The 12,915-nt window shown below is 37.3% G+C and overlaps 1 protein-coding gene and 1 non-coding gene across 3 annotated transcripts in view; one reads left to right on the top strand and one right to left on the bottom strand.

Annotated features, from left to right (window-relative positions):
- ZFAND3 (zinc finger AN1-type containing 3) overlaps positions 1-12,915 on the bottom strand; it is a 288,056-nt gene that overhangs the window by 197,597 nt on the left and 77,544 nt on the right. The window lies entirely within an intron of this gene.
- Positions 11,819-11,925, top strand: LOC132538406 (U6 spliceosomal RNA). Its single transcript, XR_009549774.1, has one exon. It is a non-coding gene; the product is annotated as a U6 spliceosomal RNA (small nuclear RNA).

Genomic DNA, 12,915 nt, shown 5'->3' with positions numbered 1-12,915 from the left:
ACTCTCCTGTCTCTCCCCCTAAATTTATTAATTGATTAATTAAATAGAAAAGGTTGGGTCCAAGAGATTGTTCAGGGTATCAAGCTTATTCAAGACCCTGAGTTCATTCCCCTGTGCAGCATTTAAAATAAGAACTACTTTAGGTATCTGTAGTTTGGTGGAATTAAAAGCAAGCAAGCAAACCCCCCCACACACACACCAAGAAAGAAAAAAATTGAAATGTCTCATGGTCCTTCATGAGCCTGATAGTTACCCAAATTTCTTTTTTTAAAGACTTGTTTATTTATTAATAAGGGATAGGGTGGAGGAAGAAAAACCCAGAGCATACTATGGAGTATGTGATGTCAGTGATCAAATTCAGATTTCAGGTATAAGAGTCTAACACTTTATATACTGCAGCACCTTCCAGGACTCCATCATCTGTATCTCTTTCCTTCCTTTCTTCTTTTTAAATTTTTTTTTTTTAGAAACTTTATTTTTCTTCACTTTTGTTGCCCTTGTTGTTTATCGTCATCGTAGTTGTATAGGACAGAGAGAAATGTAGAGAGATGGGGAAGACAGGATAGAGAGAGAGACACCTGCAGACCTGCTTCACTGCCTATGAAATGAACCCCCTGCAGGTGGGGAGCCAATGGGATCCTTACGCCAGTCCTTGAGCTTCACATCATGTGTGCTTAACCCGCCTGCGCCACCATCCGGCTCCCTCTTTCTTTCTAACTTCCTTCCCCCCCCCCTTTTTTTTTTCTTTTGCTTTTCCACCAGAGTTATCACTTAGGCTTCATGCCAGATGCCAGCACACTCCCAGTGGCCATTTATTGTTAGTTTTGGGATTATTTTTTAGTTTGGTTTTCATTTTTCTATTTTATTTGGTAGGACAAAGAGAAATTTAGAGAGTAGGGGGGGAGGGAGGGAGGGAGAGAGGGAGGGGATGCGAGCAAGACACCTGCTTCACCAGTCATGATGTGTACCCCTGCAAGTGCAGAATGGGGAACCTGAACCAGAGTCCTTGCACGAGGTAATCTGTGTGCCCAAAGGGTGCACCACCACCCGGCCCCTTCAGTCATCCATTTTTCTGCCAGATCAAAAAGGAAGCCCAGTGATTCTAATTTAGTTTACATTAATCTACTGAAAATGCGAAAAATAGGAAGTAACAAGAGATGGTTCACCCAGTAGAGTGCATAGTTTGTGATGTGTGAGGACCTGGGTTCAAGCCCCCAGTCACCACAGGGGAGCACCACAAAGAAGTAACTTCTTGAGCAGTAAATCAATGTTATGGTATTTCTTTCTCCCCCTCCTCCTCCTCTCTCCTCCACCCTTCCTTTCTCCCCATCATTATATATGGAGGGTGGGGTACAAGAAGTTCATTTGCAGTGTTGATGTGCAGACACAAAGAATCAGCAAAACTCTGGCAACAAAATAAGTAGATAAAAAGAGAAGCATAGGAATTAACAGGACATAACTCTGATATCACTTTCTAAGACATAGAGTTGCCTCTTTGAAAGGGCCAACCACATCTTTCTTTCTTTTTTTTTTTTTTTTTTTTTTTTTTTTTAACCAGAGCACTGCTCTCAGCTCTGGCTTATGGTGGTGTGAGCGAACTGAGCCTGAGATTTGAAAGCATCGGGTACGAAAGTCTTTTGCATCACCATCTTTTTAAAAAAATTTAATGAGAGTTTAGTACATATGTGACACCACCACTTGAGATGTGTCCCCAGACCAACTGTTTCATTTTTTTGTTTTGTTTTGTTTTGTTTTGTTTTGAGAGGGGGTAGAGAATATAAAGAGAAAGAAGAGATACCATAGTGTGTCACACACCACCATCCATGGAGCTTCAGATACTTTTCGTGGCACTGGGACGCAAACCCCGGTCTCATGCATAGCAAAGCACCTAATTCTAAGCAAGTGAGCTACCTCCCTGCACCAAAAAGATTCAACCGTATCTCAATACAGGCAAGTCTCCAATACAGATGTTCCTTATTAAAGGTGAACCATTAATATAAAGCTTAAGCACTAACCTCGAAGATGGCTCGCCAGATTGCGCACATGGGCTTGATTCCTAGCACCATGTGAAATCTCTATGGGTAATACAATGGTACCATGTTGCCTTGCCTCTCCTCTGTAAATTTTAAATAAATAAATAAACAAACAAATAAATAAATAAGAGTTGGGTCTGGGAGGCCTTACAGCATTGTCATGTATGTGGGAGATCCTGAGTTTAGTACCCAGAACTGCATTAAGTAAATGAATAAAATTTAAACACAAGAGACCAGGAGACAGCTCACTTGGTAGAACATACACTCTGCCATGTACAAGGACCTCGGTTTGAGTACATGCAGAGGAAAAGTTTCACGACTGGTGCAGCAAAATGTGGTATCTCCTTTTTTTCTTTCTTTTTAAGTATTTCTCTCTCTATTATTGGATAGAGATGGAGAGAATTTAAGAAGGGAGGGGGAGATAATAAGAGAAAGGGACAGAGAGACATCTGCAGCCCTGCTTTACCACTCATGAAGCTTTCCCCTGCAGGTGGGTACCAGGAGCCTGAACCTGGGTCTTTGAGCACTGTAATGTGTGTGCCTAACCAGGTCCACTACTACCTGGCTCCTTCTCTCCTTTCTCCCTCTCTTTGTCTCTCACCTTTTATCTTAAAAACATATACACAAAAACCGCCGACATGTCTACTTGAATTTTTGTTTGTTTTGTTTTTACCAGAGCACTACTCAGCTCTGGCTTATGGTGGTACCAGGGATTGAACCTGAGACTTTAGGGCCTCAGGCATCAGAGTCTCTTTTCACAACCATTACGTTACCTCTCCCTGCCTCTACTTGATTTTTATTTTAAGCTATCATCCTGCAGTGAATTAACTGGTGTGCTGCCCATATTCCTGCTTTCAACAGTAAATGGGAGGGAGGGAGGGAGGGAGGGAGGGAGGGAGGGAGGGAGGGAGGGAGGGAGGGAGTAAAGGAAACTCAGTGGGAACGTATAAATATAGTCTTATTTGGAAAAAGGGCCTTTACAAATATAGTTAAGAATCTGGTGATAAGTCAATTATAACTTGTACTGAAAAAAAGAAAAAATAAACACACATAGAATGGCACATGAAAATGAAATCAAAGACAAATAATATGCTAACAAGTCAAGAAATGACAAGAGCTGTTGGTAGCAGCCAGCAATCTAGAAGTTAAGAAAAGGCTTTGAAAGCATTCTAGAATAAGTTAGGAGAGGGATGGAATGGATTCTCAACCTGAACCTTTATAAATGGACCATGCTTGCTGATAACTTTGATTTCAGTCTCTGGCTTTTAAAACTATGAGAGAATAAACTATTGTCTTAATCCATCAAGTTTATAGTAATTTGTTATGGCAACTTTTTGAAACTAATTATCAGTAAGATTATATACATTATGAAAATCAGCAATATTTAAAGAATGGTAAAAAAATAAATAGAACTACTAGTATTTTCTCTGTGCGCCTCAATGAGTAATTCTATGTATCACTGATGATGCAACAACGTTAGTCCAAAGCCAAATGACAGAGTTAACAACTATCTTAAAACATCCAATGACTTATTACATTTCTTTCATTTTGTCTAAAATACTGACACATGATCACAATTTTTCTACCTAAAACCTATAAGAAGCTATTTTTCTGTGTTATAGCACTGAATATTCTGTTCCCCATTACAAATGCAACACTTATTTTTAACGTAATTTCCATAACAACATCATCTCAAAGCACTGCTTCATTTATCTTGACTAGCATGATAATTAATCACACAATTTAAGAATATTTATTAGTAAGACATCAAAACTGCTATAGACTAACATGTCAGAAAGGGCTGTCAGAGTTCAACACTGCTAATCACTGCTGCTCCAGTCTCACTTTTATTTAACAGCAATGAAGCCACAGCACAAAAAATAAAGTTTCCAACAGAGAAACAATCAAGATATTTAAACAAGCATTTAAAAAACAAAACAAAACAGTGGAAGCATGAAGTTGCAATTGTGGTATGAAACTGTAGTGGAGAAGTCCATCTAAAGATTAGAAAAACTGGGGCATAGTCTAATGAGGGTGACACAAATTTATCAATCTGACTGGGGCGGTTTGAGAAACAGAAAAGGATAACATTTCTCTAGCACAAAAGCATGAACTGAAAAAATTCCAGGTAAATCAGTACATTAATTATAATATTACTGTAGCAATTAAAATGGGTTAAAGCATTATTTAAGATATGCGAGTCATAGGACTAGTGCAATATAGCATACATTTTTAAACAATCACATATTGTTTATATAAGTGTCCATTCATTTTTCATAAAGTATAAATGCCAGAATAAGGCAAATACTACAGAGAAATAAGATAATTGAGATTTGTTTCCTTTTAAATATGTTATAAAGCTAAAAGTAATGTAAGGCCTTGAGTTTATTCCCTGGAGTAGCATTATAAAATACAAATAATAAGTTATTTGAATAGGTACTCAAAAATAGGTTCCAACAAAACTAAGTACATACATAGTTCCATTTAATATGGAATGTTTCCTATATGACATGTATCATTTAATTTATAGCAATATTCATCACTACTAAGGAGACAGAAGATTCTATTAAACATGAAACACATATAGCCTTAATGATCTTCCCATGAAGAAATACAGGAATTTCAAAAGTTACAATGAAATAAATTTTAAGGAAACTGAATAACTTCACCATTAGCTTTTAATAAAAGACATGCTTTATCTTCATTTTAATTAATCTTTAACTGGCAAGAGACTCCTTACACTTTACTTGTTCTATTCTTGCCCCTTTATGTAAATTTAATATAGTAACACATTTAAAGTATTCTTTTTTAAAAAAAGTTCCATGAATAAGTTTTTTTAAAGAAAGCTTCTTGTCCTGTGAATAATGAGTGCTCACTTACTTATTCAATTTTATGTGAATGATGCAATAGCAAGTTTGTCTTAAATGAAACAATATGTTCAAATCATGTCTACTACTTAAACATTAAATACACACAGATGTTTAAAAGTCTACAGGATCAACTGGTCCTTTTTACATTAAATATGGTGTCGTTTGATGAAACTGTCATCAGTGAATCTCAAAGAACCTTGGAATCTATCTTTATGACTACTCTCTAATAAAACATTTATTAAATAATCTGTAGAGTATAGCTACCCTTCCTAAACCTGCCTTCTTCCCTGAATAACATCTGTCTATGAACAATAATTCAGTCCTGCCAACTTACTCTTCCTGATAGCCTGTTCTATGGATTATTGATCTGTCTACCCAGCCCAACAGCTATTAAGTCAATTCCTTTCATGACCTCTCTTTCAACATATTTCTCTTACTGGTTCTGTTTCTCTGGTTGAATCCTAATTAATATAAATTTTGGTACTTGAAAGTGGGTTGTTACTACCACAAATACCTAGAAATATGGCAGTAATTTTTGGAATTGGGGAGTGGACAGAGGTTCTTGGAAGAATTTTGCAATGCATAAATAAAATACTTAGACTGCCCTGAACAGATTTGGTTAAGATGTGAATGTAAAGGACTTCTTTACCTGTAAGGTTCAGAAGGGTGTGAGAAGCATGAAGAAGAAATTCACATTCCACAATTCCTCACAGTAAGCATTAAAAGGGTGGTAGAGAAAATGCCACATTGCTGAAGGAGTTGCTTCAAGTCAGTTCTTTAAAAATTTTCTGCCTCTTCCATTTGTGAGCACAGCCTGTTTAGAATTTCTGTTATCCACAGTTTACTCTAACAAAACTATCCTGTTACAAGCACTGCTTTATTTAATGATAGCTATGCTTCAATATGGCATAGAAGGTCTGTGAATGAGGTACTAAATGTTCCAAGGTACTAAATGTTCCTAAATATCAAAAAGCAGTTAACATCTAAAATTCACAAATTCATAAGCTGAGTTTACACTCCAATAGAAAATACCATATGCAATTTAATTTCTAATTTTTTAAGAGGCAGTACTACCCTTTAGTCATTGTGCTTGAATTTTCATGTGTATTTTAACACAGCAATAGGCAACTGGGTCTAGATCATGCTTTTATACAGCAAAGTCAAGTAATCCAAGCTAATCAAGAGTTCAAAGCAAATGTCACAAGAAATATTGGCTAAAGCATGCCCTGTTTTTTCAAAGAAAATGAAATCTCAAGTAACTATCACTTTTCAATGAATTTTTACTATTCAGTGGCTTTCAAACTTTTTTTAAATTTATTGAGGAATTAATGTTTTACATTCAACAGTAAATACAATAGTTTGTACATGCATAACATTTCCCAGTTTTCCATATTACAACCCCCACTAGGTCCTCTGTCATCCTTTTTGGACCTGTATTCTCCCCCCCCCCCCATCCACCCTCCCCAGAGGCTTTTAATTTGGTGTAATATGCCAATTCCAATTCAGGTTCTACTTGTGTTTTATCTTCTGATCTTGTTTTTCAACTTCTGCCTGAGAATGAAATCATCCCATATTCATCCTTCCATTTCTGATTTATTTCACTTAAGATGAATTTTTCAAGATCCAACCAGATTGGCTGAAAATGGTAGTCATCATTTTTAATAGCTGAGTAGTATTCCATTGTGTATATATACCACAACTTGCTCAGCCACTCATCTGTTGTTGGATACCTGGGTTGCTTCCAGGTTTTGGTTATTACAAATTGTGCTGCTAAGAATATATGTGTACACAGATCTTTTTGGATGGGTGTGTTGGGTTCCTTAGAATATATCCCCAGGAGAGGAATTACAGGATCACAGGGTAGGTCCATTTCTAGCCTTCTGAGAGTTCTCCAGACTTTCTGCAGAGGTTGGATCAATTTATATTCCCACCAGCAGTGCAAGAGGGATCCCACAACCTCTCCAGTATTTGCTGCTACTACCTTTTCTGATGTATGACATTCTCACAGGAGTGAAGTGACATTTCACTGTTATCTTTATTTGCATTTTTCTGACTATCAAAGACTTGGAGCACTTTTTTCATGTGTTTCTCGGCCTTTTGGATCTCTTCTGTGATGAATATTCTGTCCATGTCCTCTCCCCATTTTTAGATGCGTTTGTTTTTCTTGTTGAGTTTGGCAAGCTCTTTATATATTTTGGTTATTAGCTCTTGTCTGAAGTATGGCATATAAAGATCTTCTCCCATTCTGTGAGGGGTCTCTTAGTTTGGGTAGTGGTTTCTTTAGCTGTGCAGAAGCTTTTTAATTTGATGTAGTCCCATAGGTTTATGCTTGCCTTCAGTTTTCTTTGTAATTGGATTCGTTTCATTGAAGATGTCTTTAAAATTTATGGGGAAGAGAGTTCTGTCAATACTTTCCTCTAAGTATCTGATAGTTTCTGGTCTAACATTCAAGTCCTTGATCCACTTGGAATTTACTTTTGTATTTGGTAAAATATAGTCGTTCAGTTTCATTCTTCTGCATGTTTCAACCCATTTTTTGCAACACCATTTGTTGAAGAGACTCTGCTTTCCCCATTTAATAGTCTGGGCACCTTTGTCAAAGATCAGATGTCGTGGTCCAGGAGGTGGTGCAGTGGATAAGGCTTTGGACTCTCAAACATGAGGTCCCAAGTTGAGTCCCCGGCAGCACATGTATCAGAGTGATGTCTGGTTCTTTCTCTCTCTCCTATCATTTCTCATGAATAAATGAATAAAAAAAAAAAACATATGTCCATAGGTGTGGGGGCTTACTTCTGGGCTCTCAATTCTATTCCACTGGTCAGTGTCCCAATACCAAGCAGTTTTGATTACAATGGCCCTATAATACAATCTGAGATCTGGGAGTGTGATACCTCCAGTTCTGTTCTTTCTTCTCAAAATTGTTTTGGCAATTCTAGGTCTTTTCTGGTTCCAGATAAACATTTGTAGCATTTGTTCTATTCTCCTAAAAAATGTGGTTGGGATCTTGATGGGGATAGCATTAAATTTGTAGATGGCTCTGGGTGGTATATTCATTTTGATGATGTTAATTCTGCCAACCCATGAACATGGAATATCTTTCCACTTCTTTGTGTCTTTTTCAATTTCCTTGAGTAGTGACTCATAATTTTCAGTATACAAGTCTTTCACTTCTTTGGCTAGGTTTATTCCTAGATAGTTGATTGTTTTGTTGCTATAGTCAAAGGAATTGGTTTCTGAATTTCAACTTCTTCTAACTTAGTGTTTGCATAGAGGAACGCCACTGACTTTTGAATGTTAATTTTGTAGCTTGACTACACAATACCTTACTGTATTTTCTGATGATTTCCAAAAGCTTCTTGCTGGATTCCTTAGGTTTTTCTGTGTATACTATCATGTCATCTGCAAGTGGGGACAGTTTGACTTCTTTTCTTCCTTTCTTCCAATCTGTGTCTCTTTAATTCCTTGCTCCTGCCTGATTGCTATGGCAAGAACTTCCATCACTATGTTAGAATATGTTGAATAATAATGGTGATAGTGGGCAGCCCTGTCTAGTACCTGATCTGAGGGGAAATGCTTCCAGTTTTTCATCGTTGAGTATGATGTTGGCTGTAGGTTTGCTATATATAAACTCCACTATCTTCAGGAAATTTCCACCTATTCCCATTTTTTGTAGTGTTTTGATCATAAAGGGATGTTGTATTTTGTCAAAGGTTTTTCTGCATCTATTGATATGACCATGTAGTTTTTGGTCTTATTTTTATTGATGTGGTGGATCACGTTGATTGATTTACGTATATTAAGCCAACCTTGCATCCCTGGGATAAACCCCACTTGGTCACGATGAACAATCTTTTTAATATACTGCTGTATCTGGTTGGCTAGAATTTTGTTCAATATTTTAGCATCTGTGTTCATCAGAGATATTGGTCTGTAGTTTGCTTTTTTTATTGTGTCCGTTTGCCTTTGGTATCAGAGTGATGTTGGCTTCATAGAAGCCGGCAGGGAGTATTCCAGTGTCTTCAATCTTCTGGAAGACTTTAAAAAGTAGAGATATTAGTTCTTTGAAGGTTTTGTAGAATTCATTTGTAAAACCATCTGGTCCAGGACTTTTATTCTTGGGCAGATTTTTGATAACTGTTTCAATTTCATTAGCTATGATGGGCCTGTCCATGTTATCTAGTTCCTCTTTACTTAATTTTGGAAATTCATAAGTATCTAGGAAATCATCCATTTCTTCCAGGTTCTCTAGCTTGGTGGCATATAGTTGTTCACAGAAGTCTCACATGATATGTTGAATTTCTGTGGTATCTGTTGTGGTATCTCCTCTTTCATTTATGATCTCCAGTTTATTTGGGTCTTCTCCCTTTTTTGTTTTGTGAGTCTGGCTAAAGGTTTCTCGATTTTGTTCACTCTTCTGAAGAACCAACATTTACTTTAGTTGATCTTCTGTATGGTTTTCTTATTTTCAATGTTATTGATTTCTGCCCTAACTTTAGTGATTTCTGTCCTTCTGGTTGGTTTAGGGTTCCTTTGTTCTTGTAAGTCTTTAAGATGTGCAATCAGGCTGTTTATTTGAGCTTTTTCTTATTTCCTAATGTGTGTTTATATGGCTATTGTATGTGCTTGTATTGCCTTAGCTGTGTCCCAAATATTTTGATAGCTTGTGTTTTCATTTTCATTGAACTCTGGAAACATTTTTTTCTACCTTTATTTCCTCTTTGACCCAGTAGTTGTTAAGGAGTGTACTGTTGAGCTTCCACATTTTGGGACTATTTCTCATCTTTTGTTGATTGTTAAGTGTTAGTTTAATTCCACTGTGGTCTGAGAAGATGCTTGGGATGATTTCAATGCTCCTGAAGTTGCTGTCTTTGTGGCCTAACATATTGTCTATTCTTGAGAATGACCCATGTGGACTCCAGTTTCTTGGGATGAATGACTCTGAAAATGTCCAATAGTTCTAGTTTATCTATCTCCTCATTCAGCTCCCTCATATCTTTATTGATTTTTCTGCCTGGATGATCTGTCAAGTTGAGAGAGTGGGGTGTTGAAGTCCCCTACTATCACTGTGTTGCTGTTAATATATTGCCGTAGCTCTTTCAATAGACGTTTGATATGTGTAGATGGCTTCTCATTAGGTGCATAGATGTTCATAATTGTTAAGTCCTCTTAATTGATCCTCTAAGCATTAAGTAGTATCCACCCCTATCTTTTTTTTAATTTTATTTATTTTAAAGTCTATCGTGTCAGATATGAGACTTTAAAACTTTTTAGGCCACACTCCACAGTAATCGATATTTACATCATAATCCGTTTTATATATTTTCTTTTTTAATTTAATTTTTTTATTATTGGATAGAGGCATCAGAAATCAAGAGGGAATAGGGTGATAGAGAAGGAGGGAATCAGAGACACACCTGCAGCCCTGCTTCACCACTTGAAAAGCTTTCCCCCTGCAAATGGGGACTAGGGGCTTGAACCCGGGTCCTTGTGCACAGTAACCTATGCACATAACCAGGTGTGCCACCACCTGGCCCCAATTTTATTTATTTTAATGAGTACAGAATGACAGACCACAGCCATGCTCATCTCTGACTTATGGTGGTGCTAGGGATTGAGCCTGAGACTGCAGAACCTCAAGCATGACAATCTTTTACATAATCATAATGCTGTCTCCCCAGCCCTATATGACTTATTTGCATTTGTGTATGTGGGTAAAGCAAAGACTATGCAAAGCAATACTTAACACTTCATGTTTGCTTTGCATATTTTTCAATTCTGCTCAACTTTTTAAATGCTAATAATCAACCATTAAATTGATTTCTATGCCCACTAATGAAGCACAACGCCTACAATTTAGAAAAAAAATATGTTGGCAAGTAGTGCTACCCTACCTCCCCTCCCTTACTCCCTCCCTCTACCTTTCCCTCTCTCTTACCCTTCCTCTCTCTCTCTGCCTGTCTCCATCTGAAAAAGTCAGCCCAGAGTGCTGAAGTCCCAGGTGACTAAAACAAGAAAAAAGATCATACCCAGACACTCATATATGTGAGTCTATCATCTTGTGATACTATCACTGAACTACATGGCTAGCCCATAGTGGCTATTTTTAAGTTAATCTTTCATCCTTTAACATACTATATACACTTTACAATATATTTTAAAAAGAAGAAGAAAATGGCCACCAGAAAGGTAGATTCATTGTGCTGGTAATAAAAAATAAAAATAAAAAATCAGTTGAGGGGGTTGGGTGGTAGCACAGTGGGTTATGGTATAAAGCTCAAGGACCAGCCTAAAGATCCCAGTTCGAGCCCCCGGCTCCCCACCTGCAGGGGGGTTGCCTCACAAGCAGTGAAGCAAGTCTGCAGGTGTCTTTCTCTCCCCTTCTCTGTCTCCCCCCTCCCCTCTCCATTTCTCTCTGTCCTATTCAACAGCAATGTCAACAATAATAATGACAACAAGGGTAACAAAATGGGAAAAATAGCCTCCAGTAGCAGTGGATTATAGTGCAGACACGGAGCCCCAGCAATAACCCTGGAGGCAAAAAAAAAAAAAAATCACAGTGGCTTTGGGCAAAGTAATCATTACAAAGATTTAAACACCTCATGCCTCTTCTTCAATAATGCATTTCTATATTCTAACAAAATCTACAAATATATTTTTGAAGTCCAATGAATTATTTCTCTTTTGAATTTCAAAAAGAACACTAAATGATGCTTTAGCATGAAAGATGTTACTAATCACTCCAACTAATATTTGGAGGGAGAAGAGTGTAACAGTAAAGAACAAAAAAGGAAAAGAATTATTTTCTTTATACACTTGAAAATATCTTCTGAAATTCTGTATAAGCTGAAGTGGTAATACTGTGTAAAGCGCAAGTGAAAAAGACAATAATTTTAACCGTAGAAGAAAGTCTATAGGGTGCTCGCTTCGGCAGCACATATACTAAAATTGGAACGATACAGAGAAGATTAGCATGGCCCCTTCACAAGGATGACACGCAAATTCGTGAAGCGCTCCATATTTAAAAAAAAAAAAAAAAAGAAGAAAGTCTATAGGGTAAAGTTGAACTCTCAAGCATGAGGTCCTGAATTCAATCCCTGGCATTATATATGCCACCCTAAGATCCCTAATATCATCTGTTCTGTTCCTAGTTTTTGGTTCCTGTTCATTAATCATTTTGTTTCACTTTTATGGCCTGCCATCTTCCACAGACCAAGTTGCAGACACAAGCATGATTTCATCCTGACTTCTCTGGGCAGAGGACTTCACCAAGGTATCCTGAAACCCAGCCTCTCCAGAGCTCTACACCACTAAGGAAAGAGAGAAACAGACTGGGTGTATGGATCAATCTGCCAAGGTTCAGTGGCGAATCAATTAAAGGTACCAGAATTCCTACCTTCTGCTCCTCAACAACCAATTTGGATCCATACTCCCAAGTATGAAAGAGAGTTACTAGGAGGAAGAGGAAAAAGGGGTCTGAACTTCAGCTCCATCAGGACCCAGAGAGAGAAGAGGAAAAAGGAAGGGACATCTTGATGAGTAATAGGGTCATGAGTGGCTTGGAGGTGAAGAGAGGACTGGATCTGGAAGAAGGGAGGGGGGGCAATTATGTACAAATGTAGACAGATAGTTGTAGAGATGATAGTTAACCCATGTCTGAAACTTTAGGAGAACTGCAGTGGCTTGCAATGGATTGGGGATTCAGAACTCTTATGGTGGGAATGGTGTGGAATTATACCCATGCTGACATGTAATTTGGTAAATCAATGTTATATTGCTAATAAAATTAAAAAAAAAAAAAGCTAGAAGAAAAAAAAGAAGTATGAGGCATATAGGTAAATGCTTTATATATATAGTTTTTTAAAATGTTCTGTAAGAGTTACTTATTAATTTCACCTAACACTTTTGTTTATAAATAAAAGCACAGAAAAAATAAATCAAAGGTGAGTGTAGTTCATGCTGTATCCTCTTCCCTATTCCAGCAACGTATTACAGATTTGAATCAATCTCCATCA

This window comes from Erinaceus europaeus, chromosome 4 (assembly GCF_950295315.1).
Source record: "Erinaceus europaeus chromosome 4, mEriEur2.1, whole genome shotgun sequence".
Taxonomy (NCBI): Eukaryota; Metazoa; Chordata; class Mammalia; order Eulipotyphla; family Erinaceidae; genus Erinaceus; species Erinaceus europaeus.
The sequence above is the reverse complement of the archived record's forward strand: the minus strand, read 5'-3'. Positions and strand labels throughout refer to the sequence as shown.